The sequence below is a fragment of the Canis lupus genome, chromosome 1 (genome assembly GCF_011100685.1).
Source record: "Canis lupus familiaris isolate Mischka breed German Shepherd chromosome 1, alternate assembly UU_Cfam_GSD_1.0, whole genome shotgun sequence".
Taxonomy (NCBI): Eukaryota; Metazoa; Chordata; class Mammalia; order Carnivora; family Canidae; genus Canis; species Canis lupus.
In genome coordinates, this window is record NC_049222.1 from 106,353,994 (window position 1) to 106,378,454 (window position 24,461).

Below are 24,461 nucleotides of genomic sequence, written 5' to 3' on the forward strand. Positions count from 1 at the left end.
AGTGCAGAGAAAGACAAGGAATAACCCTTCTCCAGACCCTTGCTCTGCTCCTCTTTTGCAGCAAAGTCCTCAGGGGGTTGTCTGTGCCCCCTCTGCTATCTCTCCTCACTGACTCTCCTGAACTTGTTCCAACCACTTCCTCACCCTCTTCCTGCCCCTCCTGTCAGATCTGTCATCCTTGGGTACCCAGTGACAAACTGCCTCCAGGTGCCTCCTCTGTGTGCTCTCAGCCCCTTTTCTCCCCAACGATTATCTCCTTCCACTAGCTCTGCTACGATTTTACAACTCCTGGACCCCTCTCTTGACTCTAGACAGTCACAGCCTGCTCCATCCCTGACATTCTCAGAATGAGCATCTCTAAAGTCCTTGACTCCACCCTGCCAGATGCTCAGGGAAGACACCGGGCATCACTCTTGCTCCTCTCCTTCCTTCTACCCGCCACATCCATTAGAAAATCCTGTTCATTTTATTTTCATAATATATCCAAAAAGAAGTCTCCACTCTCTCTGGTTTGAGTCAGCATCACTTCCTGCCTGGAATAGCCAGCAATGTCCTTCTCCATCTCTGTGTTGTTGTTGGGACCCACTCTGGCTGGTCCTGAGCAAAATAATCTTAGGGATCCTATTGAAAGGAAAGTTCAATCATATCTCTGCTCTCCTCAAAGGCTTCCAGATTCTTGCATGTTCTGCACGGCTCACATAGTCTGCACCAGGAGAACATCTGCACTCTATCTATGAGGTTTGCACTCCCACCACTGTGTCTCCACCCCCATGAGGTCACCACTTCCTCGGGGTTTCCACACCTTCCTTAGTCCGCACCACCTTGGGTCAGCACCATTGTCCCAGCATCCCCACCTTGCACTCCTGTGCAGTCAACTTCAACCTCTTGTGTTCACAGCACAGCAGAACTGCTCCCACCTCAGAGCTACGTCACTTACTATTTCCCATTTTCCATTTCTTGGGATAGTTGTCTCTCAGGCAAATACAGAACCTGGTGTGTCAACTGCTTTCAAGTTGTTACTTAAATGTCACCTCCTCATTCTCTTGGTTACAGAATATGGTCATGAGCTGCTAAGTCTGCATAGTTTATCTGCAAACTCATATTCTACTTAATGTGCTCTAATATAATTTCTTATTTATTTCTCTTGATTTCTTTTCTCCAGAATGACAGGCCTTGATGACAGACTTTTTGATGTGTTCACTGAAGCCCCCCATCATCTACAGCAAGGTGGTACATAGTAGGTGTTCAATAGTACTTGTTGAAGGAGTCTATAAATAACCGGATATTGCTTCACTCAAAACCATTTGACACACACACACACACACACACACAAACACACACACAGAGCTAGGTGGCACTTAAGACTGAGCTTGAAGATGATTAGGACTTGGAGATGCAGGATTTGAGAGGGAAGAGAACTTCAGGAGAAGGAAAGGCACATGCAGTCTCGGGTCAGGAAAACCCTTAGCCTGGCTTGTTGTGGAGACATTGCAAGATGCAGGGAGAGGTAGAGATCTGGGTGGAGGGTCCAGTGGAGAATGAACCAAGCCCGGCCTTCAAATCCAGCCTGTTTGCACCTCATTCTTGGCCCTGAGGAGGAATCATAGCTGTTCATGATGGGGAGGAAGTGGACGCTAAACGTCTTCCAAGGCTCAGTGTGTTGAGAGAGAGGGAGGCAGGAGGCACGTGGAAGAGAGGAGGCCACAGGAATAAGCAGGGTCAGGATGGGGAGGAGACCAGCATCAGGATAGGAGGGAGGATGGGTAAGATTGAGTGAGGTACTGGATCAGGCAGAAAGGCGGGAGGTCGCAGTGGAGAGCCACACCCCGGTTCTGGTCTTAGAGATGGGGGCCAGGTCAGCCATGTGAGGGAAACCCAGCAGAGAAGTGGGCTTGGGAGGAATGTGGCAGCTCAGCTCTGGCCATGCTGAGTGGAACAATCCTGGGGCCATCCTGGGGGAGGTGTTGGTGGGATGTTGGATGGTGAGCTGCCCACATCGCTCAGCTGAGGGATTAACTGGGGATGGTATTTGCCTCCTCCATGCCCCCTGCAGGCCTGGCTGTCTCCTTCCTGAGGAACCTCAGTCTGAGAGAAGAGACCAGGGTCTTTTAGTCTACCTGTGGTGGTGCAGGGTGAACTGACTCACCCGTGTTCCCAGTTAAGGGGTTGGAAGTGAGTGATTGAGGTAGGAGAGGGCAGGTCTGGTCCCACAGATCACCTTGAGCCCAGCAGGCTCATTCCATATGCACACTCAGTGGAATCATCTCCCCTGGTGGGCCTCCTGCCTGCCCTGCTTTCTGACCTGTTCAGTCCCTCCTCACTGGTTCTGGGACTCAGCCACATGTCCCCGCCCTCCCCATGCCTCCCCTTTCCTTGGGGCGCTGCTCACATGAGGATGATGAAGCAGAGGAGGAAGAGCAGGGTCTTGACAGCCACTTCCCCAATGACCACCAGAAGCACCTCTGCCACAGGCCCATATTTTTCTGTAGGGATATGGGACGAGGACAGATTCAGGTGCTTGAACACAACCCTGTGTCCTTCACTCCTAACATGGCTCTGGACATTTTTTTTCTCCAGGACTTCCTGCATCACTGGATGTGGGACTACCTGTGCCTGGGCCCTCACCCTACCCCATGCACTGTCCTTCCAGCAGTAGGCCTGGACAAATATGCATAAGTTGCACCTCATCAGAATGAATCCTTATATTTGCCTATTGATCATGTTGAGAAAGTTTGAAGGCAGCCTATGTAGGGAGAGAAAATATTTGCCAATCATAGATCTGATTAGGGCATAGTATCCAGCACAAATAAAGAACACTTACAACTCAACAACAAAAAGACAATCAATCCATTTTAAAAATGGGCAAATGTGGGCACCTGTGGGGCTCTAAATTCTGACCCTTGTTTTTGGCTAAGGTCATGATCTCTGGGTGGTGAGATCGAGGTCCATGTCAAACTCCACACTTAAGATTCTTCCTTTTCCTCTGCCCTTCCCCATTCCTGTTCTCTCTCTCTCTCAAATAAATAAATCTTTAAAAGAAAATGGGCAAAGGACTTTAAAAGTTTCTCCAGAGAAGATATACAAAGGACAAATACATCCATGTAAGAATGAACGACATCATTAGGCATTATGTAAGTGCAAATCAGACCACACTGAGATAATCATTCATACCCACTGGTAGACTATAATTATTTTTTAATTTTTAATTTTTATTTATTTTTTAAAAAGATTTTATTTATTTATTCATGAGAGACACAGAGAGAAAGAGAGAGGCAGAGACACAGGCAGAGGGAGAAGCAGGCTCCATGCAGGGAGCCTGACATGGGACTCGATCCCGGGTCTTCAGGGTCATACCCTGGGCTGAAGGTGGTGCTAAACCACTGAGCCACCGGGCTTCCCAGGCTGTAATTATTTTTAAACGGATAGTAAGAGTGTTGGAAAGAATGTATAGAAATTGGAACCCTGGAGGAGAGGCAAGATGGCGGAAGAGTAGGGTCCCCAAATCACCTGTCCCCACCAAATTACCTAGATAACCTTCAAATCATCCTGAAAATCTATGAATTCGCCCTGAGATTTAAAGAGAGACCAGCTGGAATGCTACAGTGAGAAGAGTTCGTGCTTCTATCAAGGTAGGAAGACGGAGGGAAAAAGAAATAAAGAAACAAAAGGCCTCCGAGGGGGAGGGGCCCCGCGAGGAGCCGGGCTGAGGCCGGGGCGAGTGTCCCCAGGACAGGAGAGCCCCGTCCCGGAGACGCAGGAGCTGCACCAACCTTCCCGGGGGGGAAAGGGGCTCACAGGGAGTTGGAGCAGGACCCAGGAGGGCGGGGATGCCCTCGGGCTCCCTGGGACAGTAACAGACACCTGCGCCGCGAGGAGAGTGCGCCGAGCTCCCTAAGGGCTGCAGCGCGCACGGCTGGACCCGGGAGCAGCTCGGAGGGGCTCGGGCGGCGGCTCCGCGGAGGGGGGGGCTGCGGGGCGGGAGCGCGAATCCAACAGCGCAGGCTGGGAGCACAGGGCGCCGGGGACACAGCCCGGGATCCGGCCTCCTCCCGGGACAGGCAGAGGCCGGGAGGGCCCAGGACAGCGAGGATGCCCCTGCCCCGAGCTGAGCAGATCAGCAGCCCCGCCCCGGAGCCTCCAGGCCCCACGGTTGTTCCTCCTGGGGCCTCACGGTTGTTCCTCCTGGGGCCTCACGGGGTAAACAACCCCCACTGAGCACTGCACCAGGCTGGGGGCAGAGCAGCTCCCCCAAGTGCTAACACCTGAAAATCAGCAAGGCAGGCCCCTCCCCCAGAAGACCAGCTAGACGGACAAGTTCCAGGGGAAGTCAAGGGACTTAAAGTATACAGAATCAGAAGATACTCCCCCGTGTTTTTGTTTGTTTGTTTGTTTGTTTGTTTTTTTGCTTTTTGATTTGTTTGCTTCCCTCACCCCCTTTTTTTCCTTTCTTTCTTTTTCTTTTTTAAATTTTTTCTTCCTTTTTTCTTTTTTCTTTTTTCTTTCCTTCTTTCTCTCCTCTCTTTTTCTCCTTTTCCCAATACAACTTGTTCTTGGCCACTCTGCAGTGAGCAAAATGACTAGAAGGAAAACCTCACCTCAAAAGAAAGAATCAGAAACAGTCCTCTCTCCCACACAGTTACAAAATCTGGATTACAATTCAATGTCAGAAAGCCAATTCAGAAGCACTATTATACAGCTACTCGTGGCTCTAGAAAAAAGCATAAAGGACTCAAGAGACTTCATGACTGCAGAATTTAGATACAATCAGACAGAAATTAAAAATCAATTGAATGAGATGCAATCCAAACTAGAAGTCCTAACGACAAGGGTTAATGAGGTGGAAGAACGAGTGAGTGACATAGAAGACAAGTTGATGGCAAAGAGGGAAACTGAGGAAAAAAGAGACAATTAAAAGACCATGAAGATAGATTAAGGGAAATAAACGACAGCCTGAGGAAGAAAAACCTACGTTTAATTGGGGTTCCCCAGGGCTCGGAAAGGGACAGAGGGCCAGAATATGTATTTGAACAAATCATAGCTGAAAACTTTCCTAATCTGGGAAGGGAAACAGGCATTCCTGGGAAGGGATCCAGGAAATAGAGAGATCCCCTCTAAAATCAATAAAAACCGTTCAACACCTTGACATTTAATAGTTAAGCTTGCCAATTCCAAAGATAAAGAGAAGATCCTTAAAGCAGCAAGAGACAAGAAATTCCTGACTTTTATGGGGAGGAGTATTAGGGTAACAGCAGACCTCTCCACAGAGACCTGGCAGGCCAGAAAGGGCTGGCAGGATATATTCAGGGTCCTAAATGAGAAGAACATGCAACCAAGAATACTTTATCCAGCAAGGCTCTCATTCAAAATGGAAGGAGAGATAAAGAGCTTCCAAGACAGGCAGGAACTGAAAGAATATGTGACCTCCAAACCAGCTTAATGACCCCATCAAAAGGCGCAGGGTTTCAGATTGGATAAAAAAGCAGGACCCATCTATTTGCTGTCTACAAGAGACTCATTTTAGACAGAAGGACACCTACAGCCTGAAAATAAAAGTTTGGAGAACCATTTACCATTCAAAAGGTCCTCAAAAGAAAGCAGGGGCAGCCATACTTATATCAGATAAACTAAAATTTACCCCTAAGACTGTAGTGAGAGATGAAGAGGGGGCACTATATCATACTTAAAGGATCTATCCAACAAGAGGACTTAACAATCCTCAATATATATGCCCCGAATGTGGGAGCTCCCAAATATATCAATCAATTAATAACCAAAGTGAAGAAATACTTAGATAATAATAATACACTTATACTTGGTGACTTCAATCTAGCTCTTTCTATACTTGATAGGTCTTCTAAGCACAACATCTTCAAAGAAACGAGAACTTTAAATGATACACTGGACCAGATGGATTTCACAGATATCTACAGAACTTTACATCCAAACTCAACTGAATACACATTCTTCTCAAGTGCACATGGAACTTTCTCCAAAATAGACCACATACTGGATCACAAATCGGGTCTGAACCGATACCAAAAGATTGGGATCGTCCCCTGCATATTCTCAGACCATAATGCCTTGAAATTAGAACTAAATCACAACAAGAAGTTTGGAAGGACCTCAAACACATGGAGGTTAAGGACCATCCTGCTAAAAGATGAGAGGGTCAACCAGGAAATTAAGGAAAAATTAAAAAGATTCATGGAAACTAATGAGAATGAAGATACAACCGTTCAAAATCTTTGGGATGCAGCAAAAGCAGTCCTAAGGGGGAAATACATTGCAATACAGGCATCCGTTCAAAAACTGGAAAGAACTCAAATACAAAAACTAACCTTACACATAAAGGAACTAGAGAAAAAACAGCAAATAGATCCTACACTCAGCAGAAGAAGAGAGTTAATAAAGATTCGAGCAGGACTCAACGAAATCGAGACCAGAAGAACTGTGGAACAGATCAACAGAACCAGGAGTTGGTTCTTTGAAAGAATTAATAAGATAGATAAACCATTAGCCAGCCTTATTAAAAAGAAGAGAGAGAAGACTCAAATTAATAAAATCATGAATGAGAAAGGAGAGATCACTACCAACACCAAGGAAATACAAACGATTTTAAAAACATATTATGAACAGCTATACGCCAATAAATTAGGCAATCTAGAAGAAATGGACGCATTCCTGGAAAGCCACAAACTACCAAAACTGGAACTGGAAGAAATGAAAAACCTGAACAGGCCAATAACCAGGGAGGAAATTGAAGCAGTCATCAAAAACCTCCCAAGACACAAGAGTCCAGGGCCAGATGGCTTCCCAGGGGAATTCTATCAAACGTTTAAAGAAGAAACCATACCTATTATACTAAAGCTGTTTGGAAAGATAGAAAGAGATGGAGTACTTCCAAATTCGTTCTATGAGGCCAGCATCACCTTAATTCCAAAACCAGACAAAGACCCCACCAAAAAGGAGAATTACAGACCAATATCCCTGATGAACATGGATGCAAAAATTCTCAACAAGATACTAGCCAACAGGATCCAACAGTACATTAAGAAAATTATTCACCATGACCAAGTAGGATTTATCCCCGGGACACAAGGCTGGTTCAACACTCGTAAAACAATCAATGTGATTCATCATATCAGCAAGAGAAAAACCAAGAACCATGTTATCCTCTCATTAGATGCAGAGAAAGCATTTGACAAAATACAGCATCCATTCCTGATCAAAACTCTTCAGAGCGTAGGGATAGAGGGAACATTCCTCGACATCTTAAAAGCCATCTACAAAAAACCCACAGCAAATATCATTCTCAATGGGGAAGCACTGGGAGCCTTTTCCCTAAGATCAGGAACAAGACAGGGATGTCCACTCTCACCACTGCTATTCAACATAGTACTGGAAGTCCTAGCCTCAGCAATCAGACAACAAAAAGACATTAAAGTCATTCGAATTGGCAAAGAAGAAGTCAAACTCTCCCTCTTCGCCAATGACATGATACTCTACATAGAAAACCCAAAAGCCTCCACCCCAAGATAGCTAGAGCGTGGCAGGATACAAAATCAATGCCCAGAAATCAGTGGCATTTCTATACACTAACAATGAGACTGAAGAAAGAGAAATTAAGGAGTCAATCCCATTTACAATAGCACCCAAAAGCATAAGATACCTAGGAATAAACCTAACCAAAGAGGTAAAGGATCTATACCCTAAAAACTATAGAACACTTCTGAAAGAAATTGAGGAAGACACAAAGAGATGGAAAAATATTCCATGCTCACAGATTGGAAGAATTAATATTGTGAAAATGTCAATGTTACCCAGGGCAGTTTACACGTTTAATGCAATCCCTATCAAAATACCATGGACTTTCTTCAGAGAGTTAGAACAAATTATTTTAAGATTTGTGTGGAATCAGAAAAGACCCCGAATAGCCAGGGGAATATTGAAAAAGAAAACAATAGCTGGGGGCATCACAATGCCAGATTTCAGGTTGTACTACAAAGCTGTGGTCATCAAGACCGTGTGGTACTGGCACAAAAACAGACACATAGATCAGTGGAACAGAATAGAGAATCCAGAAGTGGACCCTGAACTTTATGGTCAACTAATATTCGATAAAGGAGGAAGGACTATCCATTGGAAGAAAGACAGTCTCTTCAATAAATGGTGCTGGGAAAATTGGACATCCACATGCAGAAGAATGAAACTGGACCACTCTCTTGCACCATACACAAAGATAAACTCAAAATGGATGAAAGATCTAAATGTGAGACAAGATTCCATCAAAATCCTAGAGGAGAACACAGGGAACACCCTTTTTGAACTCAGCCACAGTAACTTCTTGCAAGATACATCCACGAAGGCAAAAGAAACAAAAGCAAAAATGAACTATTGGGACTTCATCAAGATAAGAAGCTTTTGCACAGCAAAGGATACAGTCAACAAAACTCAAAGACAACCTACAGAATGGGAGAAGATATTTGCAAATGACGCATCAGATAAAGGGCTAGTTTCCAAGATCTATAAAGAACTTATTAAACTCAACACCAAAGAAACAAACTATCCAATCATGAAATGGGCAAAAGACATGAAGAGAAATCTCTCAGAGGAAGACATAGACATGGCCAACATGCACATGAGAAAATGCTCTGCATCAGTTGCCATCAGGGAAATACAAATCAAAACCACAATGAGATACCACCTCACACCAGTGAGAATGGGGAAAATTAACAAGGCAGGAAACCACAAATGTTGGAGAGGATGTGGAGAAAAGGGAACCCTCTTACTCTGTTGGTGGGAATGTGAACTGGTGCAGCCACTCTGGAAAACTGTGTGGAGGTTCCTCAAAGAGTTAAAAATAGACCTGCTCTACGACCCAGCAATTGCACTGTTGGGGATTTACCCCAAAGATACAGAAGCAATGAAATGCCGGGACACCTGCACCCCGATGTTTATAGCAGCAATGTCCACAATAGCCAAACTGTGGAAGGAGCCTCGGTGTCCGTCGAAAGATGAATGGATAAAGAAGATGTGCTTTATGTATACAATGGAATATTCCTCAGCCATTAGAAATGACAAATACCCACCATTTGCTTCAACGTGGATGGAACTGGAGGGTATTATGCCGAGTGAAGTAAGTCAATCGGAGAAGGACAAACATTATATGTTCTCATTCATTTGGGGAATATAAATAATAGCGAAAGGGAATATAAGGGAAGGGAGAAGAAATGTGTGGGAAATATCAGAAAGGGAGACAGAACATAAAGACTCCTAACTCTGGGAAACGAACTAGGGGTGGTGGAAGGGGAGGATGGCGGGGGGTGGGGGTGAATGGGTGACAGGCACTGAGGGGGGCACTTGATGGGATGAGCACTGGGTGTTATTCTGTATGTTGGTAAATTGAACACCAATAAAAAATAAATTTATTAAAAAAAAAAGGAAATTGGAACCCTCACACACTGCTGGTGGGAATATAAAATGGTGCTGCCACTGTGGGAAACAGTCTGATATTATCCTCAAAAAATGAAAACATAGAAACTACCCTGTGGCCCAGCATTTCCATTTTTGGACATATGCCCAAGAGAACTGAAAAAAAAAAAGCTCAAACAAAAAAACACATCCTCTAGTGTTCATAGTAGCATTATCATAACCCCAAAAGGAAACCACCCAAATGTCCATTGATTGATAAATAGATGAACAGAATGTGGTACATCCATACAATAAACAATATCCAGACAGGGGTGCCTGGGAGGCTCAATTGGTTAAGCGTCTGCCTTTGGCTCAGGTCATGATCCTGTGGCTCCTGGATCCAGTCTTGCATTGGCTCCTTGCTCAGTGGGGAGTCTACTTTTCCTTCTCCCTCTGCCTCTTCCCCTGCTCCTCTCTCTCTCTCTCTCAAATAAATACTCTTTAAAAAAATAAAAATAAATTCAAAAAGTAGTACCCAGACAAAAAGGAATTAGACTCATACATGCTGTATGGATGATCCTTGAAAACATTTTGTTAAAATGAGGGAAGCCGGGGATCCCTGGGTGGCTCAGCAGTTTGGCGCCTGCCTTTGGTCCAGGGCATGATCCTGGAGTCTCAGTATTGAGTCCCGCATCGGGCTCCCTGCGTGGAGCCTGCTTCTCCCTCTGCCTGTGTCTCTGCCTCTCTCTCTCTCTCTATGTCTATCATGAATAAATAAATAAAATCTTTTTAAAAAAATGAGGGAAGCCATACACAAAAGACCACAATTCGTGGGATTTCATTTAGCTCACATACCCCCAGTAGGCAAATCCACAGAGATAGAAGGCAGATGAGTGATTGCAGGGGGTCAAGAGAAGGAGGAATGGACAGTTACTGCCTAACAGGATTGGGGTTTCCTATTAGGGGTGATGACAATGAAAGGTGGATGGAATCAGGTAGTGGTGATGGCCAACATTGTGAATCTACTAAGAACCACCTATTGTGCTTTTTTAAAATGGCTAAAATGGCCAATTTTCTTTGAGGTGAATTTTTCCTCAAATAACATTAATGCATATGCATAAGAAATACCATAGGAAATATCAGTTCCCACCTGGTACTGGCAAAGATCAGCACTTTCATCCCATGCAGGTTTGGTGAACACACACACTTTGAGGCCTGGCTGCTGGGAACACAAACTTGTTCACTCTCTGCAGAGAAAACTTGGCCCCATCTCTCCAGATTAGAAAGAACCTGTGATCCAGCTATTTTGGATTTAGGAATGTATCCCAGAGACAAATGCACACACATGGAATGAGATGCAACATTGTCAATTGCAGTATTGCAGTGCTTCTGTTGATACAATAAAATGAATGCCACGATTTTCCATTAGGAGAGGATGCACACAGAAGCAGAATCCATCCATGGGAAGGAATAGTGCACAGCCATGGAGAAGATTGAGGATGGTCTGTACTACTGATATCAAAGGACCCCCCAGATCCACTAGGGGGAACACACCAAGGCTTAAGAGTAGCTATGGACACTTGTCACTTCCTGGGAGGGTCTGGGCATCTGAGGACAGACTCTACTGTGAATTTTTAATGTTTGTCCATGTGAATATATTATCTGTTCACAAGTACTAAATAAGCAATTGTTAGGGAGAATAAAAGATGGGGAAGCAGGAGTCATCAGGAGATGCATGATGAGGGGCCTCCAGAGGCAGATCTGCCTGGTGCATGTTGTCCTGTTCTCCTGATAACGTGGGGTGTAGGGGGGAATACAGAAGTGAGTGAGGCAATGGCTGAAGGGGACAGCTGCCCACAGGGACAAGGGGGCTGGGGAGGGAGAGTAAACACAGGGTTCACCTGCAGGGGATCCTGGTCACCAGAGTGAGTCCAGAAAGAGGCAGGGGCCCAGCTTTGCCCTGAGCTTTGAAGAAGCCCCACTCCCTATACCCCAGGAAGACACTCCTTACCTGTGCTATGTCCCAAGCAGACATTAGTTGTTGGGTTCTGTGGGACACCTACTATGGGAAGAGGAGATTTCCCTCTTTAGTGGGGTGGAGTTATGTAAGATACATGTGGGCATCTCCCTCACCCCAGAAACATCAGAAACACAGAAGGAACAGTGCTTGTGTCCTTACAAGTCAACACTCAACCAGGCATCCAGGACTAAAGCACCAGGCATCTTGAGGTTGGCCTTCCCTCAATTCATCCCTAACATACCCAGTTGGTCCTGGCTCTGTACTCACAGATGACATTGAGCTGGATGGTCCTTTCCACCATCACACCAACTGCAGGGAACTGCACCTGACAGGTAAGGTTGGTGCCATGGTCCTGGGGCCTGGGGATGAGGGTGAGCACTGAGGAGAGGTGGGTCCTGGGGCCCAGGGAAGTAAGGGCAGCTGACATTCAGGATAAGATGGTGGGGGTGTGCTCTGCTCACAGGCCCAGGGCACAGAGCAGGTCAGGTTCCTGGAGTAGTCACACTCCAGGGTCCCTGGTAGAGGATGTCAGGTGTATGGGTCAGGGCTGTGAGGAGATGGGGAGACATGGGAATCAGAAGGAGGTTTGAGGTGAGGCCCTGAGAGAAGCCCCAGGCTTGGTCCAGCTCCTGCCTCTGAGCCCCAACATGGGTTACCTCTAGCCTTTCCCAGGAAGAGTGTCCCATCCTGGCTCTGTCCTGGGATCCAGTCCTTCCCTTGTGGCCTCCTGTGGAATCTGTTCCTTACCGGTCAGATGCACAGTAAGCTGGTTGTGTAGGTAATTATATATCACATAAGAACTTTTCTCCACCCTAAAGAAGTATGTCCCTGAGTCCCTTCTCTGTGCATCTCTGATCTCCAGGGATCCGCTGTAGGCCTGAGGTCCCTGCGGGGGTGGAATTGGCCCTGGGTCCCCTCCTGCACTTTTCAATTCCGATTTTTTTTTTTTTTTTTTTTTTTTTTTGTGGCCACTGGAGCATCCTGGAATGGAAGGGCCCCTTCTCAGAACCAGTAGCCATGAACGGAGTCATAGTCAGTCCAGCCATCTTGGGGTAGAAGATATTGCAGGCCTGGAGATACAGGCCCTCCTGCACCATCGGGGACTCCTGAACTTGCAGCCAGTATCTAGAATCCTGAACTGGGCGTCCTGCAAGGAAGGTCAGCAGCAGTCACCCTCTGCCAGGCCTCTTTCCCTCAGCCCACTCACCTGCCCACAGCAGGAACAGCAGCAGCACCTTTGAGATGGAGGGTATGTGGGCTTCCTGGGGGTGAAGGAGAGGTGGAAGGCAGTGGGAGAGGTGCTGGGGAGGACCCATGGGAGGCTGGGGAGGAGCCTGAGTCCTGGTGATTCTCAGAAGAGCAATTGCAGCCCCAGATCTCACCCCCTCTCTGCACAGAGTTGGGCATATTCCCCAGCCAGAGACCCAGGAGACCCCCTCCCCAGGGAGGAGAGACCAGGAAAAGACCCTGTGTCCTGCCCGCATATTTCTACACTTCCTTCCAGCACCAGAGCCTGGACCAGGGATGTGCATCTTGCCCATCAGGCCTCAAATTTACTGGAGGCCTGTCCTGAAGGCAGGGGGAAGGGGAACACAGCAGATGTGTCTGAGACCCCCAAAGCATGAGAGAGGGTTAGGTGGGTGCTCTGAGTCCTGCTGTCCAAACTGTGGTACCACTGGTGTCCTCCACATGCTCTGGGGAAATGGTCACTTCCTGGCCTGGGCTGAGTTAGCCACTATGGTGTTTGGACCTGAAATTCTTAAACAGGGGTGTCTGCCTGCCCTACCCGCACCCCCACCTTTGGAGGGCCATTTGTCAGTGTCTGGACATATCTGATCATCACAGCTTGGGAGGAGGGTGTGTCTGGCATCTAGTGGGTTGAGACTAGGGAAGCTTCTAAACCTCCTCTGATGCACAGGATGGCCCCTAAAATCATGCAGCTCCAAGGTTCAAAAGTGCTGAAGTTGAGAGAGCCCAGTTGAGAGCTGAAAGGCAGTCAGTTTTTCCAGATATGGGATCTTGGAGATTCTGCGTGGGGGTCCAACCCATGAAAGATGAGGAAAGGTCTTGGGCACAGAGTGGGTGTCTGCTCTGTGTTGGGGCTGGAGGCATAGAGGAGACTCAGAAGAGCCGGTCCATGTACTTGAGATGATCCCCATCCAGGGGAGAGACATACAGTCTATAGGCATCTGCTTGGTAGAGACTAGGAGGGCAGAGACAGGCTGGGGCCATGGGGCTGGACGCTCTGTTGGCGAGTACTTTGGGGCACAAGTGAACAGAGTGGACATGGCCTGCACTCTCAGGGGACAGGAAGGAAGATTCCCAGCAATAGGACACTGCCATGGGCCCAAGAGCAAGGCAGAGGCAAATCAGGCCCAGCAGTAGGAAGAGCTGTTTGCACCTCCCTGTGGTGGTCCTCCTGCTCTTGCATCCGGTGGCACTTCCCCACACCCTCAAGGGCCTCCGGGTCTTCTCTCATTTCCCACTCCCTTACTCCTGCCTTGCCATGTGGTCTTCCCGCCAGCCCTGGGGGAGGCCATGCCTGCACCCACTGGAGGAGTTAGCTTCAGGCAGTGCAGATGCCTAGCTGCCTTCCAGACTTGTGGCTGCTCTGCTCCTTGCCATCAGCTCTTTGACTTCCCTCGTGGGGAGACCGGCTTGTCCATTCCACCACATTCTACTGGATACGCCTGTGAGCCCAGTGCTGTGCTATGCTGGGGCTGGGAGGTGAACAGACAGACTCTAACCTCAAGGAGCCCCCAATCCTGCCTGACTGGGCTATCATGAGGTGAGGTGCAGGGGGTGTTCGAATCCTTCCCATGGATGGCTCAGGGAGACTGCATGGAGGATGGGATCTTCAGCTGCTGTCACTCCTCCCTGTCCTTCTCATGTCGTCCTTTCCCACATCTCTCATTCCCAGGACCTCTGTGCCCTAGCCACAAGCTGGACAGACCCCAGGCCCTTCCCTTGAGGCCCCATCACCTCTAGGATCCAGGATCCCAAGCACAGGCATCACACATACCCCTGTCCTGGTGACAGCAACATAGAAAACAGAGTTGGTCTGTGTCCCTGGGAATGCCCGAGGCTGAACCTGAGAATAAAGTTGAGCTGTTGGGTCTTGTCCCAGCTGAGCTGGAGGTCACCTGCGTGGAGTTACCTCTGTCCCTCCTACCATCCTCTCTCATACCTGCTGGGAGGCGCATCCCAGGGACCAGCTTCCTGAAACTCTGCTAGTAGAGTCAGGGAGACCCGAGTGCCCAGTAGATGCCATGCTCAGTGAGTGATTCCCCTCTGTCTCCAGCTCCTACCCTGGACATCGAGGGCTGGGAGCAGCTCAGGTGTGGCCCTCCAGGACCTTTTAGTGACTCCCTCTTCACCCCTTGGTGAGGGAGGTTTTCCTTATGGATGCTTTCGCTTCAGGCAACACCTCCTCTTGTCCACCCTCACACGTGTGGGCTCTTTCTCTTGCTTTTCACATGCTCTCGGCAGCCTGTACATGTGCGTCCAGATCTGCCCGACAACATGCTGAGTCGTATCTATTCTGCAGTTGGAAGAGCAATTTGTGTTTCTGTGTTAATGTAGGAAATGGTCTTGTATTAGGTTTTGTTACAAAATATCCTGTGGAACCTGTAATCAAAAGCTGTCCTCTCTCTGTGCAGAAGTTGCTGGAATGGTGCTTTTAAGAAACCTCCCATCCAGTGCTGAGCAAACCAAAACAGAACCTGCCCTAAAATCTCAGCACACCAACAGAGGAGGAAGAGGTGTGTTCTTGACTGAGGAGGAAGAGGTGTGTTCTTAACTGTTCTTGACTGACTGCTGAGACCATCTTCCTGTGGAAATCTGCAGAGGCAGAATTGGAGGCTGTGGCCACCAGGTGACAGTAGCGATTCCTCAAATTTCCTCGTTTAAACTAAAAGACTAAAGGGATTAGGTGAAAAGTCGTCTGAGATTTTTGTGATCCCAAGGAAGTAGTCCAGTTGACTGAGGGAAGCGTGTTAATGTGAGCATTGGTGTCAACTAATTACTGTGCTAAATGTTTTACCTGTAATACATCCTTTGAGCACCATGTAGACCTGCTGAGGTCTGTAGTAATGATCCCTTTCAATTTTATAAGCAACAATGAGGTTCATAGATGTGATATTCTTTCCTTTTTTTTTTTTAAGACAGATCTATTGAGGTACAATTGCTGTACAGAAAAATGGCACATATTTAATGTAGGCAATTTGATGAGTTTGAACTTATGCGTTGCACCTGTAAAATCGTGACCACAATCCTGGTTACAAACATGTCCATCACAACTTAAAGTTTCCCTGTGCCTTTTTTTGCTTTTTTTGTTTTGTTTTGTTTGTTTGCTGTTGTAGTAAGAAAACTTAACATGAGATCTACCCTCTTAACAAATTTGTTAAGTGCACAATACAGTATTAGTAGCTACAGTCACTATGCAGAACAGCTGATCCATCCTGCTACCTTTTTATCTTTTGACCCATAGCTCCAGGCCCTGACAACCACCACAATACTCTCTGCTCCTATGAGCTCAACAACTTTAGATACTTCACTTAAGTACAATTGTGGAGTATTTGTCCTTCTGCCATTGGCTTATTCCATTTAGTATAAGGCCTTAGCAGAAAATGCATAAGGGAGTGCTTCAGGTTGTGAGACCATCCGCGTGAGCCTATGGAAGTATAAAACTCACTGGGAATGGCAGGTACACAGACAAATATGGAACACGGAAACTCTAATGGCTGCATATGAATCACTTTTAATTTTAGTATAAAAGTGAAAAGACAAAAGTGTTAAGAATAACTATAACTACAACAATTTGTTAATGGATACGTAATATGAAAAGACATAAATTGTGACATCAACAATATAAAGTGTTGGGGCGTTCAAGTGTAGAGTTTTATGTACAATTAAGTTAAGCTGTGATCAGGTTATGACAGACTGTCACAACATTTAGATATTTCATGATGTTGCTTCTGGAGAACAGATCACACTCCTCTTGGAGCCAGGCTTGAATTCATCTTCCTGTCTCTAAATTGTTTTTTTTTTTTAAACTGTATACTCCAAATCCCCAAACCCGCAAATGGAAAATATATAATGGAGGACACAATGTGGATTATTTAATGTGGAGTAATTATTGACTTGACCACCAGGTCTGGGTCTCCTGTCTTATATGTCTTTGCCTCTGAGCTCCCCTACTTTTTTCCCCAAATAAATAAATAATAAATAAATTGGAGTGTGAACCTAGGGAGGGGTAGAAGGGGAGGGAGAGAGAAAAAATCAAGCAGACTCCCTGCTGAGTGAGGAGCCCAGCTGTGGGCTGTATCTCACAACCCTAAAATCATGACCTGAGATGAAATCAAGAGTCAGACGCTTAACTGATTAAGCCACCCTTTATTATTCAGGACGTAATTTGATTTGGCTTTAGGTGTGACTGGTTCTAGGGTTCCACTGAGAGGCCCTATCACTCTCCTTGCTTTTCTTTGATGGTGTGGTTGCTAATTTTAATCAGCCTGGCTTTTGTTCTCAAAACCATAAAGGTATGAGCTGTGATGTCCAGTCTACACATGAGGATACTAAGGCCTACAGAGATTAGATAATTTTCCTACAGAAACTGGAGTCTCTGCACTTACCCACCACTTCCACGGTGCCCCCTGGTGGTGGTGCATCTCTCTCAACATTCCCTGCCCCATTCTGGTGCCCTGAGCTACTCACCCAGAGAGTTACCCGGATTGCTGCACCAGACACATCTTCCCTCCATCCCCCTCTTTCAACCCATCCACTTTCACACCAGCTGCGCCCTGATTCCTGGCTCCCACCCTGCTACTCAGAAGCCAATCTGTCTGACAGTCTCGCTATACGGGAATGATAAAAGGCAAAAAATTGTTCACTGTTATCACTGTTATTATTACCCATATTATTGCTAATATTATTTTCCCATTTCACTCCCTTCTTCTCTCAGAGCTGATGGGGGGTCCTGCCTCCTATCTTCTCTATCCAGTTCTTGTGGCACCCCCATGAGGATATAGATCAAGATCAGGGCTGCTGCAATTCACAAGTTTGTACCTCCACTTGGTGGTCTGATGTACTTGGGGTGATAGGTTTGCCCACACAGGGCCACAGGGACCAAGCTGGGGGTTGTCAGGGTTTACAGTTCTACAAAGATTCCAGGTTAGCATTCTGTGTGGTCTTCAGGCTTGTAAGCAGGAAGGAGTGGTTGTTTCCTAGTGCCTACTGTGGCCACACTGGGTAGAACCTTGCTCTGGGAGGGGCTGTAATGTTTCACTGTCTTGATAAAAAAGTGCAAGTCTGGGCTCTAGAAAAAGATCAAGGACTCCTTGATGCCGCTCCTCAGGCTGCCACCTGTGCCCAGGTGAGCACTGGGGCAGGCTAAGGGGAGCTATGCCCAGTATTAACATGTCAACATCTGTCAGACTTTGCAGTTTAGGGATTTCACGGGCTGACGATGTAGGAAGTCCACCACTCTTGAATAAAGAGACAGAGTTTCAGATGAGATGCTTCATGTTATGGGGGATCCAGGGTGGAGTGGGTCAGGTCCAGCTCTGGGGTTGGCTTAGGGCATGAGAGTGAGTCTCTGAAGCCCAAAGTTTGTTCCAAGCCTGCAGTTTCCCCCTGAGGGTAGGGGCCTCCTGAGGCTCTCACTGCATTAAATGCTTGGATTCTTGCTGTGGGCTCTGAATGCAACCAGTTCTCCCATATTGGTCCTGACTGATTGGACCAGGCATGACTGGCCAAGTACAGTCTGGAGACAAGGCAGGGACATTCTCCTGCAGTCTCCTGAGTCTTGTATAGACTCAGCACGAAGCTCTGCTGGATAGGGATGCTTCATGTTGGGTGATATCAAATAGATTCAGTCAGAAGGTCTCTGTGCCACAGATTGCTGGTCTTCTCCCATTAATCAACCCCATTTCTCCTTAATAAGGAAAAAAAGGTTAATTAGGATACAAGCCCTTAATTAATGAGATTTATAAGGTAATTTAAGTACCTGCAGATTTTTGTTGTTAGGTCATGTACTTAAAGTGCTTTTTAAAAATTTATGAATGCAGGGGTGCCTGATGGCTCAGTCAGTTAAGCATCTGCCTTCAGTTAAGGTCATGATCCCAGTGTCCTGGGATCAAGCCCCGCATAGGGCTCCTTGCTCAGTGAGGAGCCTGCTTCTCCCTCTACCTCTGCCCGTTACTCCCCCTACTTGTTCTCTCTTTCTCTGTCAAATAAATAAATACAATCTTTAAAATAAATAAACATCTAAATGCAGTTTAAATTCCTTTGCCCCAAAGTTTAGTAAAACATAATAAAAAGATTTTTGATTATGCCCATGGGAATTAACATGTCCTGAAATTTTCTATGTAGGAAGCATTGATGGCAGTCATTTACATATATCACCTTCCTGAAAGCTCACAGGAGCCCTATGGAAAGGAAACATTTCATATCCTCACATTACAGGTGGAGACAGTGAGGCTTATTGAGGAAAATGACTTGGTCTGGGATTCTTTCTTGTAACCAGTGTCTCTGTCCCAACGGCTCTGTGGAGTTAGGGGGCATCCATTTGACCACCTTCACTTTTGACATTCCCCAAGACAACCCTCAGTTTTGATCACTCACTGGAAGGACTCACATAACACACCAGAAGTTATTATCCTTGTGGTTAGGGCTTGTTATAGCTTCAAGATACAGATTACTGTCAGTGAAAGGGAGAAGGGTATGGGAAAGGATCCAGGGGAATCCCAAATGCGGGGCTTCCACTTGTCTTTCCAGTGGAGTCATGAGCACAGATGTGTTAGCTTCTCCCAGCACTGGTGTGTGACAGCATGCTGACCAGGGAAACTCACCTGAGACTTGACATCAGAATTTTTATTGGGGCTCTGTCACATTGATATGATTCACGGCTCACGTAGATGACCTCAGTCTCCAATCTCTTCAGGAGCAGAGCTGATACCATGTGACCCAAAGCCTTCATCTTAATTTCATTTGTGGAATATCTAGTGTGCTCCCAGGCCCCCAGATAAAGACTCTTTTTTTTTTTTTTTTTTTAGATAAAGACACTCTTATCAGACAGGGCATTCTAAGGACTTAGACATTCTTTCCAGTAGCCAAGGACAAAGTCGGGTGTGTCTGGCTAAGGTTGAATTATTTTTTTTTAAAGATTTTATTTACCTAATCATGAGAGACAGAGAGAGGCAGAGACATAGGCAGAGGGAGAAGCAGACTCCCTGCAGGGAGCCCAATGCAGGACTCACTCCCAGAACCCTGGGATCACAACCTGAGCCAAAGACAGAAGCTCAACCACTGAGCCACCCAGGTGCCTCTAAGGTTAAATTCTTTACCTCAAAAACCCATTTCTGGGACCCATCTAGCTCCACAAATGGTACTGGCCAAAAGTTGTTATACAGCTGTTTGTATAGAAAGGGGAAACATTGAAAGAACCTAAATGCTCCCAAATGGATATTGGTTGAACAAATCAATCCATGGCCAATGCAATGGAATACTATACAGCCATGAACTACAATGAAGATATAAGAGGAAGGGCTTCAAATGAGCTACAAGCAGAAAAACAACTTCATGTATTTTCAGGGGCATCAGCTATAGTCAAACACTAAGGAGGACCAATTAACACTTTCAATGATACATAATGTATTATTTTCCTATTAAAACAAATACAGATGTGTTTTGCAATATGCTGCAAATATTCATATGGGTTTTCAGAACATAGCAGGAGACTTCAGAGATACTGAATAAACCTCTGGACACTCTGAGGTGTGTATTTACCCTCCTCTGACTAAACTTGGGTTTAATATTAGAGAAGCCAAAATAAAGAAGGGTATTGAATGGTATGATACCACCTTGGTAAAAATATGCATGTGTGCGTGAGTATGTATTACATATCAAAACTGAAAAGTTTCAGGGTACCTGGGTGGTTCAGTAGGTTAAGTGTCTACCTTTGGCTGAGGCCCTGATCTCCGGGTCCTGGAATTGAACCCCATTTTAGGCACCCTGCTCAGCGGGGAGTCTGCTTCTCCCTCTGCCTCTCCCCCTGCTCATGCTCTCTCTCTCTTAAATAAATAAATTAAATTTTTTTCTTAAAAAAAATCTGATTCCAGTGAATAGTCTTTCCTGCTTTTTCGAATATTAGTTGACCATATTGTTGAGGCCCCATTTCAGGGTTCTCTATTCTGTTCCATTGATCTATGTGTCTGTTTTTTTGCCAGTACCACACTGTCTTGATGATCACAGCTTTGTGGTACAACTTGAGAACAGGCATTATGATGCCCCCGGCTCTGGTTTTCTTTTTCAATATTCCCCTGGCTAATCTGGGTCTTTTCTGATTCTACACAAATCTTAAGATGATTTGTTCCAACTCTCTGAAGAAAGTCCATGGTATTTTGATAGGGATTGCATTGAACGTGTAAATTGCCCTGGGTAGCATTGACATTTTCACAATATTAATTCTTCCAATCCATGAACATGGAATATTTTTCCATCTCTTTGTGTCTTCCTCAATTTCTTTCAGAAATGTTCTGTAGTTTTTATGGTATAGATCCTTTACCTCTTTGGTTAGGTTTATTCCTAGGTATCTTATGCTTTTGGGTGCAATTGTAAATGGGTTTGATTCCTTAATTTCTCTTTCTTCAATCTCAATATTAGTGTATAGAAATGCCACTGATTTCTAGGCATTGATTTTGTATCTTGCCACGCTGCCAAATTGCTGTATGAGTTCTAGCAATATTGGGGTGGAGTATTTTGGGTTTTTTATGTACAGTATCATGTCATCTGCGGAGAGGGAGAGTTTGACTTCTTCTTTGCCAATTTGAATGCCTTGGCCACAGCAACTTCTTGCAAGATACATCTATGAAGGCAAGGGAAACAAAATTAAAAATGAACTATTGAGACTTAATCAAGATAAAAACCTTCTGCACAGAAAAAGAAACAATCAACAAAACTAAAAGACAACCTACAGAATGGGAGAAGATATTTGCAAATGACGTATCAGATAAAGGGCTAGTATCCAAGATCAATAAAGAACTTCTTAAACTCAACAGCAAAGAAACAAACAATCCAATCATGAAATGGGTAAAAGACATGAACAGAAATTTCACCAAGGAAAACATAAACATGCCTGACAAGCGCGAGAGAAAATGCTCTGCATCAGTTGCCATCAGGGAAATACAAATCAAAACCACAATGAGATACCACCTCACACCAGTGAGAATGGTGAACATTAACAAGACAGGAGACAACAAATGTTGGAGAGGATGTGGAGAAAGGGGAACCCTCTTGCACTGTTGGTGGGAATGTGAACTGGTACAGCCACTCTGGAAAATTGTGTGGAGATTTCTCAAGGAGTTAAAAATGGAGCTACCCTACCACCCAGCAATTGCACTGCTGGGGATTTATTTTCCCCAAAGATACAGATGCAGTGAAAAGCTGAGACACCTGCACTGCAATGTTTATAGCAGCAATGTCCACAATAGCCAAACTAGTGGAAGGAGCTTCGGTGTCCATCGAAAGATGAATGGAGGGGATCCCTGGGTGGCGCAGCGGTTTGGCGCCTGCCTTTGGCCCAGAGCGCGATCCTGGAGACCTGGGATCGAATCCCACGTCGGGCTCCCGGTGCATGGAGCCTGCTTCTCCCTCTGCTTGTGTCTCTGCCTCTCTCTCTGTGTGTGACTATCATAAATAAATAAAAAGGTTAAAAAATATTAAAAAAAAAAGAAAGATGAATGGATAAAGAAGATGTGGTCTATGTATACAATGGAATATTACTCAGCCATTAGAAACAACGAATACCCACCATTTACTTCAACATGGTTGGAACTGGAGGGTATTATTCTGAGTGAAGTAAGTCAATTGGAGAAGGACTATAATTATATGGTTTCACTCATATGGGGAATATAAAAAAAATAATGAAAGGGATTATGGGGAAAGGAGAGAAAATGAGTGGGAAAAATCAGAGAGGATGACAAAACATGAGAGACTCCTAACTCTGCGAAACGTACAAGGGATAGTGGAAGAGGAAGTGGGTGGGGGGATGGGGTGACTGGGTGACAGACACTGAGGGGGACACTTGACAGGATGAGCACTGGGTGTTATACTGTATGTTGGCAAATAGAACTCCAATAAAAAATATACAAAAAAATAAAATAAAAATAAAATTTAAAAACCTGAAAAGTTTCAGATAACAACTCTGGTTTTATCTCTGGGTGATCTGTTACAGGTGACTTTTGAATAGTAGTAATTAAATTCTGATAAATAATTATATGTTTTATTTATAAAGTGTTTTATTTATTTATAAATTTATAAATGTAAAAATTATGAATGTATAAATATGTGTAGGTATATTTAAATATTTATTATAAATATTAATATGTTCACATATATATTTAGATAAGTATTCATAATAGTTTAAAACTAATAAAATTAATAACTAAAAGAGTATTTTTTTAAAAGATTTATTTATTTATTTTTATTTATGATAGACACTGAGAGAGAGAGAAAGAGGCAGAGACACAGGAGGAGGGAGAAGCAGGCTCCATGCCGGGAGCCCGACGTGGGACTCGAACCCGGGACTCCAGGATCGCGCCCCGGGCCAAAGGCAGGCGCCAAACCGCTGAGCCACCCAGGGATCCCTCTAAAAGAGTATTTTTTAAAAAGATTTTATTTATTTATTTGAGAGAGAAACCATGAGCAAAGGGGAAGGGGCAGAGGGAGAGGGAAAGTAGACTCCCTGCTGAGCAGGGAGCCCAATGCAGGGCTGATCCCAGGAGTCTGAGATAATGACCTGAGCTAGAGGCAGGTGTTTAAATGGCTGAGTCAGGCGCCCCCAAAAGAGTATTAATTCTATTTTTCTTTCTTAAGAATTTTCCAGGGGTGCCTGGGTGGCTCAGTCAGTAAAGCATCTGCTTTCAGGCTCAGATCATGATCCCAGGGTCCCAGGATTGAACATTGGGCTCCCTGCTCAGCAAAAAGCCTGCTTGCTTCTCCCTCTGCCTGCTGCTCTCCCTGCTCATGCTCTCTCTCTCTGTCAAATAAGTAAATAAAACCTTAAAAAAAAAAAGAATTTTCCAAAACTTGTATGACCCATGCATTGATTTTGAAATGAAAATAGTATTTGTTGGGGCACCTGAGTGGCTCAGTGGTTGAGCGCTGCCTTTGGCTCTGGTCGTGATCCTGGGGTCCTGGATTGGGCCGTTGCAGGAAGCCTGCTTCCCCCTGCCTGTGTTTCTGCCTCTCTCTCTCTCTGTGTGTCTCTCATGAATAAATAGATAAAATCTTAAAAAAAAAAAAAAAAGTAGTAGTTGTTGTCATGAAAATGAAAGACGGACATATTCCTAAGTCCAGCTTGAAAGACTTGTCGATTGACTAATTCTGGGGTCTCCCCTCTGCCTGCCTTCTCAGTTAGCCTGTCTGGATCTCTGTGTCCCCATGTTTCCCTTTTCTCCGTGGAGTATCCAGATGCAGACACATCCCACATGATCAGTGCCTCGCCCCCTTGAGCACACTCTGCTCTGTCTCTGTAGTACTTCTATTACTAACTTTGAAGATCCAACACAAAGGAATGGGTTCTATACATTTTGGCCTAGGCACACAATAGCACACCCAGCAGCTACTCCAAATGTCAAGGTGGAGGAAGATTTGCTGACCTGGAGACAGACTTAGAATAAGCTGTTGGTTTTAGGGAGGGAGAAGCAGCCCCTCATCAAATGAGACAACACAATTTAAAATTTGAGTTTTGCAGGGATTAGGAAAAATGAAAATGAATAACTGTCCATGTTCAAAAAGTCTGATGTCTCATATTTATTGTGCTTTTCAGTATTTTCCAGTTTTCCTAAAAGTGAGCATAAGGGTTTCTTTTTTTGACCAGGTATAAATAAGCTTAAATAATGCTATAAATAAGCTTTAAAAAAATGAGGTGAGTAAATAGTAAGCTAAAAGCACCCCAGAGTCATAAAGATAACAATTCCCCAAGCATCTCCTCCCTAGTCCCGCCTGCACCATGGTTCAGAGTCCACCC

At 45.3% G+C, this 24,461-nt stretch overlaps 1 pseudogene; it reads right to left on the minus strand.

Annotated features, from left to right (window-relative positions):
- Positions 1 to 2,385: 2,385 nt before the first annotated feature.
- LOC119870308 lies at positions 2,386 to 19,391 on the minus strand (annotated as a pseudogene).
- Between the last annotated feature and the right edge of the window lie 5,070 nt (positions 19,392 to 24,461).